Consider the following 7,998-nt stretch of genomic DNA (forward strand, 5'->3'; position numbering starts at 1 on the left):
GCTTTGAACTATCTGAAAATGTATGCGTGCTATTGGTGCGTGAAAACCCACAGAATGTCCAAATGAAGGTACAGTCTAAGATGAATACCATCCTCTGTGTCTTTTGCTTTGGTACTTCAAAACTGAATTCTCCAGATTATACCCCAGGGCCTTCTGCAAACTCCACTGTACATCTGTAGAGCTGAAGTTTAAGGCGTCCACTGTACCAAGAAAGAACCCGAAAGCTGCGAGAAGAATTTATACTCACGGATGGCTCCTCAACAGAGGACTCCCACTGGCGGTAGGCTGCACAAGGCTCACTACTGTGGCGGTATAATAGGTTCTAATATCAGGTAGTGTAAGGCCTCCCACTTTGTTCTTTTTCAGTAATGCCTTACTTATCCGGGGCCTCTTTCCCTTCGATATGAAGTTGGTGATTTGTTTCTCCATCTCATTAAAGAATGCCATTGGAATTTGGATCGGAATTGCATTAAATGTATAGATCGCTTTTGGTAGAACAGACATTTTTATAATGTTAAGTCTTCCTATCCATGAGCAAGGTATGTTTTCCACTTATATAGGTCTCTTTTGGTTTCTTGCAAAAGTGTTTTGTAGTTTTCTTTGTGTAAGCCTTTTACATCTCTGGTAAGATTTATTCCTAAGTATTTTATCTTCTTGGGGGCTACTCTAAATGGTATTGATTTGGTGATTTCCTCTTCGATGTTCTTTTTGTTGGTGTAGAGGAATCCAACTGAGTTTTGTGTTTATCTTCTATCCTGATACTCTGCTGAACTCTTCTGTTAGTTTCAGTAGTTTTCTTGAGGATTCCTTAGGGTTTTCTGTGTATAAGAGGATCATGTCATCTGCAAATAGAGATAATTTTTCTTCTTCCTTGCCAATCTGGATGCCCTTTATTTCTTTATCTAGCCTAATTGCTCTGGCTAGGACCTCCAGCACAAGGTTGAATAAGAGTGGTGATAAAGGGCATCTTTGTCTGGTTCCTGATCTCAAGTGGAATGCTTTCAGTCTCTCTCCATTTAGGATGATATTTGCTATTGGCTTTGTATAAATGCCCTTTATTATATTGAGGAATTTTCCTTCTATTCCTATTTTGTTGAGAGTTTTTATCATGAATGGGTGTTGAACTTTGTCAAATGCCTTTTCTGTATCAATTGATAAAATCATGTGATTCTTGTCTTTTATTTATATGATGGATTACATTAATTGGTTTTCTAATGTTGAACCATCCCTGCATACCTGGTATGAATCCCACTTGGTCATGGTGAATTACTTTTTCGATACATTGTTGAATTCTATTGGCTAGAATTTTTTTTGAGGGTTTTTGCATCTAAGTTCATGAAGGATAAAACCCAGTGCCGTCGAGTCGATTCCGTCTCATAGCAACCCTATAGGACAGAGTAGAACTGCCCCATAGAGTTTCTAAGGAGTGCCTGGTGGGTTCAAACTGCTGACCTCTTTGTTAACAGCCGTAGCACTTAACTACTACGCCACCAGGGTTTCCTCATAAAGGATATAGGTCTGTAATTTTCTTTTTTAGTGGTGTCTTTACCTGGTTTTGGTATCAGGGATATGGTGGCTTCACAGAATGAGTTCGTGAGTACTCTGTCCTTTTCTATGCTCTGAAATACCTTTAGTAGTAGTGGTGTTAACGCTTCCCTGAAAATTTGGTAGAACTCTGCAGTGAAGCCATCTGGATCAAGGGTTTTTTTGGTTGGGAGTTTTTTGATTACCTTTTCAATTTCTCCTGTGTTATGGGTCTCTAGTTGTTCTACCTCTGTTTGTGTTAGTTTAGGTAGGTAGTGAGTGTGTTTCTAGGAATTCATCCATTTCTTCTAGGTTTTCAAATTTTTTAATTTTTAGAGTACAATTTTACATAGTAATCTGATATGATTCTTTTAATTTCAGTTGGTTCTGTTGTGATATCACCCATCTCATTTCTTATTTGGGTTATTTGCTTCCTCTCCTGTTTTTCTTTGTCAGTTTGGCCAACGGGTTACCAATTTTGTTAATTTCTTCAATGAAGCAACTTTTGGTATTGTTAACTCTTTCAATTATTTTTTCTGTTTCATTTAATTCTGATCTAATTTTTATTATTTACTTTCTTCTAGTGCCTGAGTGTTTCTTTTGCTGCTCTCCTTCTATTTGTTTAAGTTGTAGGGATAATTCTTTGACTTTTGTCCTTTCTTCTTTCTGTATGTGTACATTTATTGATATAAATTGACCTCTGAGCACTGCTTTTGCTGTGTCCCAAAGGTTCTGATAGGAAGCGTTTTCATTCTCATTGGATTCTGTGAATTTCTTTATTCCATCCTTAATGTCTTCTATAATCCAGTCTTTTCTGAGCAGGGTATTGTTCAGTTTCCAAGTGTTTGATTTCTTTTCCCTGCTTTTCCTGTTATTGATTTCTACTTTTACGGCCTTATGGTCAGAGAAGATGCTTTGTAATATTTCAATGTTTTGGATTCTGCTAAGGTTTGCTTTATGACGTGATATGTGGTCTATTCTAGAGAATGTTCCATGTGCACTAGAAAGGAAAGTATATTTGGCTGCTTTTGGGTGGAGTGTTCAGTATATGTCTATGAAGTTAAGTTGGTTGATTGCAGCATTTAGATCTTCTGTGTCTTTATTGAGCTTCTTTCTGGATGTCCTGTCCTTCACTGAAAGTGGTGTGTTGAAGTCTCCTATTATTGTGGAGCTGTCTATCTCACTTTTCAATGCTGATAGAGTTTATTTATCTTGCAGCCCTGTCATTGGGTGCATAAATATTTAATATGGTTATATCTTGTTGGTGTATTGTCCCTTTAATCATTATAGAGTGTCCTTCCTTATCCTTTTTGATGGATTTAACTTTAAAGTCTATTTTGTCAGAAATTAATATTGCCACTCTTTCTCTTTTCTGGTTGTTGTTTGCTTGATATATTTTTTTCCATCCTTTAGTTTGTTTGTGTCTCTAAATCTAAGGTGTGTCTCTTGTAGGCAGCATATAGATGGATCTTGTTTTTTAATCCATTCTGCCACTCTCTGTCTCTTTATTGGTGCATTTAGTCCATTTACATTCAGTGTAATTATGGATAGGTATGAATTCAGTGCTGTCATTTTGATGTCTTTTTCTGTGTGTTGTTTTCTTTTTCTCACTTAATTTTATGCGCTGAGTAGCTTATCTTTATGTATTGTCCTGTCCTCATAATCTTTGTTGAATTTGTTTCTGCTGCGTCTCTATTTTTTCCTTGTATTTTATTTTGATGTGTAGGATAGTTTGTCTCCTTTGTGGTTACCTTGTTATTTAGCCGTATTTTTCTAAGTTTAAACCTGACTTTCATTTTTTTGTATCGCCTTATCTTCCTCTCCATATGGAAGATATATGACTACATTTCTTAGTCCCTTTTTATTGTTTTAATGTTATCGTTTATATAATAACATCGCTGTTACCCCATTTTGAGCATTTTTTTTAAATCTTGGTTTGTTTTTTGATTTCCCTGTCTGAGTTGACTTCTGATTGCTCTGCCCAGTGTTCTAGTCTTGGGTTGTTAGCTGATATTATTGATTTTCTTACCAAAGAACTCCCTTTAGTATTTCTTGTAGTTTTGGTTTGGTTTCTATGAATTCCCTAAACTTCTGTTTATCTGGAAATGTCCTAATTTCACCTTCATATTCAAGAGACAGTTTAGCTGGATATATGATTCTTGGCTGGCAATTTTTTTCCTTCAGTTTTTTAAATAAGTCATCCCATTGCCTTCTTGCCTGCATGGTTTCTGGCAAGTAGTCTGAACTTATTGGCTCTCCTTTGTAGGTGACTTTTCGTTTATCCCTAGCTGCTCTCAAAATTCTCTCTTTATCTTTGGTTTTGGCAAGTTTGATTATAATATGTCTTGGTGACTTTCTTTTAACATCTGCCTTACGTGGAGTTCGATGAGCATCTTGGATAGATATCTTCTCGTCTTTCACTATATCAGGAAAGTTTTCTGCCAACAGATCTTCAAAAATTCTCTCTGTATTTTCTGTTATCCCTCCCTGTTCTGGTACTGCAGTCACTCATAGGTTCTCTTGATAGATTCCCACATGATTCTTAAGGTTTCTTCATTTTTTTAATTCTTTTATCCAATTTTTCTTCAAATATATTAGTGTGAAGGGACTTATCCTCAAGTTCAGAAATTCTGACTTACAGTTCCTCAATTCTGCTCCTCTGACTTTCTATTGTCTACTTCTGTAACTTTTTTAATCTTCTGAATTTCTGATTGGTGTCTGTCTATGGATTTTTCCAGCTTATTAAATTTTTTATTGTGTTCCTGAATAATCTAATTTCTTCAATTGCCTTATCTGTGTGTTCCTTGGCTTGTTCTGCATATTGCCTCATTTCCTTCCTGATGTCTTGAAGGGTTCTGTTTATTAATCTTTTGTATTCTGCCTCTGGTAATTCCAGGAAGGCACTTTCATCTAGAAGATCCCTTGATTCTTTCAAGAGCTTGTTGAAACGATCATGGTCTGTTTCTTTACGTGACTTGGTATTGACTGTTGTCTGTGAGCCATCTATAAGTTATTGTATTAGTTTATGTTTGTTTACTGTGTCATAGCTTCTTGCTTTGTTTAATTTTGATATGCCCAAATTAGTTGCTTGAGTGAGCTAGTTTGACTATTTTTGCCTTTGGAGCTCTGACATCCTACCCTAGATGGCTAGAGCTGTCATCAGTTGTATCAGTCTAGGAGTCCATTCACTTTTTTTGTATGAATTCAGCTCAGGTGTCCAGGTAGCTGATCATGAAGTGTGTGGTACAGGCTCTGTCCTATAGTCTTAGAGGGGCAGGGGTGATTGGTGTAGGTACTAGTATCTGGTTGCAGCAGGGGGTCACACTTTGTGAACAAGGTATGGGGCTGAGACTTGTCTCCCATGTGTCTGTGAGGAAAGCATGTCCCTGATCCCTAGAGCTTACAGGTGGGTGGGGGCTGCAGATGGACCATGGGCACCCAATGTTTTTGGTTGTAATGGCTGGGAGGTACCAGTTATCCTTGGACCCTGTCGCGGGAGGGTGGGTGACCTGAGTGGAGCTACCAGTCCTCAAGCCCCCTGATGTGGGTAGGTGAGGACCCTGTTTAATAGACAGTGTCAAACACCAAACACCCAACTCTCCTCTGCACCGCTGATATGGTTGGAGTCTGCCAACAAGGGCCTGTTCTCCTGAAACAGGCCCACACAGGTCCATGCAAAGGGGAAAGATACTCAAAGTCCATGGACCGTTCATGCCTGGACAGGAACCGTTTCTGTTTCTGAACTCCCCCAGTTGGTGGAGCTAGAGAATTATCCTTTCCCCCAATTGCAAATGTATTCCTTCTCCAAGGCTAGAAGGATGGCTCCAGGCACTCAACAGGCCCTATCTCAGGCCCAGGGAATTCATCTGCTGAAGCCGGCTTGGGGGTGGGCAGGGGCAGTAAAATGTGCAAGTACTTAGCTTTTGCCGAGAGCACCGTTCTTCTCTGGTTCCCAAGGTGTGAGTGGGCTTCATGACTGGCTTCTTTTCCCTTAGGAAACTGCGGCTGAACACTAGTACCAGCCTGACGCCATTGCTCCGGAAATGGTGCCTGAGGGTTCCCCGTGATTCAGATCTGGTAATTCCTCTCTGCTTCTGAGCCATCTCTTCCTCACCCTGTCTCTCAATTCATTTCTAAGCTTGCCTTTGATGTTCAGGGCTCCTAGCTTGTCATAAATATACCCGTTTCACTTTTTTGGGGTCTGTGTTGTAAAGAGGGCTTGCCGGAAGCGTGTGTCTAGTCTGCCATCTTGGCTCCGCCAAAGTGAGATAATTTTTTAAATCCAATGTTCTTGGTAGATTAAGACTTTTTTATTAAAAGCAAAATTATTTTTGTACTGCTGTAAAACTTAGGGAGAAATTAACATCAGTGTGTGTGTGTACATTGCCCAAATTTCCTAATGAGTGACACTTCCAACAGTGGAGTTGTGGTCTTCACCGCCCACTTAGAGCACAAAATTTTTTCTAGTCTATTTTTTCTGAACCCCTTTGAAATGGTGGTTATATTTACATAGAGGAAACATCAGTGAACTCTGAGAAGGCAAAAGTGCAACAGTCATGAAAAACTAGTATTATTTAACACATTTTTACTATCTCAAAAGTACTGATGTCTGCAGTCGGTCTCAACCCACCTGGAGCAAAGGAGAATGAAGAACATGAAAGACACAGGGTAAGTCTGAGCCCAAGAGTCACAATGAGCCACGTAAATCAAAGGCTATATCAGCCTGAGACCAGAAGAACTAGATGGTGCCCAGCTACAACCGATGACTGCCATGACTGGGAGCACAACAGAGAATCCCTGAAGGAGCAGGAGAGCAGTGGGATGCAGACCCCAAATTCTAGTTAAAAAGATCAGATTTAATGGTGTGACTGAGACCAGAGGGATCCTGGATGTCACGGTCCCCAGACCTTCTGATAGCCCAAAACAGGAACCATTCTCAAAGCCAACTCTTCAGACAGGGATTGGACTGGACTACAACTCAGAAAATGATACTGGTGAGGGGTGGGCTTCTTGGATCAAGTAGACACATGAGACTATCTGGGCAGCTCCTGTCTGGAGGGGAGAGGTGAAGGCCGAGGGGGATAGAAGCTGGCTGAACGGGCTCGGAAACACAGGGTGCAGCGAAGGAATGTGCTGTCTCATTAGGGGGAGAGCAACTAGGAGTATACAGCAAGGCATATATAAGGTTTTGTACGAGAGACTGACTCGATTTGTAAACTTTCACTTAAAGCACAATAAAAATTAACAAAAAAAATTACATACTGAATGTCTGAAGTCTGGACTTTGTATTTTTATTTCTATATGCTTAGTAGTTAAAACAGTGTCTGGCACTTAGTATGTATGCTACAATGTATTTGTTTAATAAATAAATATCCTGGGTGAAATGTTAAAAAAAAAAAAACAAAAACTACTGATGTCTTGGTATGTCTGAGGTCAGCAGGAACACTGGTCAGAATAGTCCCAGCTTTCATAAGAAAATACAATCAGTTTAACCGAGCTGATGATTCTTTTGATATGAGAATTATGTTTGATTTCAGAAGCATAATGAAAAAAATGCCTAAGAAAACAACTTTGTGTCTAAAACATGACACATTTGTTACATAAGATTGGAAAAAGTATAAACGAAAAAAAAATTTTTTTCAAGAAAGAATGACCATGGTTTACAACCCAAATCTCCCAATTCAACATTAATTTCCTTCTGCGAAATTTCTGACAGTAAGCAGAAATTGGGCTGAACAACTGAACAAGTCTACAAAGGGCAATATTGCTCTGGTGGGATTAACTCTGCAGATTGGTACTTTATTTAATAGACAGCATGGACATCATACAAATCCATTATCAGTGCCTTTAAAACCAAAAAAAAAAAACAAAAAACAAAAAAAAAACTTTAAAAGTTAGCAGCAGTTTCTGCAAGTACAAAAATACACATTTATTACATAACATATGGTAGTAAAATTTGTCAAGATATACAAACTCAAAGCATTTCAGATAAAGCATCGGTCTAATATATTACAGGTTGACAGTATAATAAAATGGCATGTAGTTTGTCTTCAAATTATACAATATAATACTTTACAACAATATTAACAAACTATTCACATTTAAGTATTACAGGAGTATCTAAAGGAACACAGAGAGTAGGAATGATTGATTATTGAAGAACCTCACCATCTATTTTCTTCTATGCTTCAAATTGGGTGGATGATTTTTTACCTAATATGAAAGGAAAAAAAGACTAGAACTATTATTTTGGCAGACAGAGGAGTAATTTCTTCTAGAAAGACACTCCAAGCCATCAGAGCTTCATTCACATCTTGCAGTTCTGACAGTAGTATGCCCTAAGGGGAAGGGGAGTCCCTGTTGGCTTTGTATGTTGTACTACAAACAATGCACACGGTCACTTAGGAGTCTTAATACAGGAGTGCTTAGTTATAAGAAGAAATCTACTTCACATCTGTGACTGAGATGGCCAGT

The 7,998-nt window shown here is 38.6% G+C and overlaps 1 long non-coding RNA gene across 1 annotated transcript; it reads left to right on the top strand.

The window, feature by feature from the left end:
- The first annotated feature begins 263 nt into the window (after positions 1-263).
- Positions 264-7,428, top strand: LOC135231759 (uncharacterized). The gene is made up of 2 exons (XR_010322520.1): positions 264-5,601; positions 6,125-7,428. It is a non-coding gene; the product is annotated as an uncharacterized LOC135231759 (long non-coding RNA).
- Positions 7,429-7,998: the final 570 nt, after the last annotated feature.

This window comes from Loxodonta africana, chromosome 7 (genome assembly GCF_030014295.1).
Source record: "Loxodonta africana isolate mLoxAfr1 chromosome 7, mLoxAfr1.hap2, whole genome shotgun sequence".
In the NCBI taxonomy this organism is placed as follows: Eukaryota; Metazoa; Chordata; class Mammalia; order Proboscidea; family Elephantidae; genus Loxodonta; species Loxodonta africana.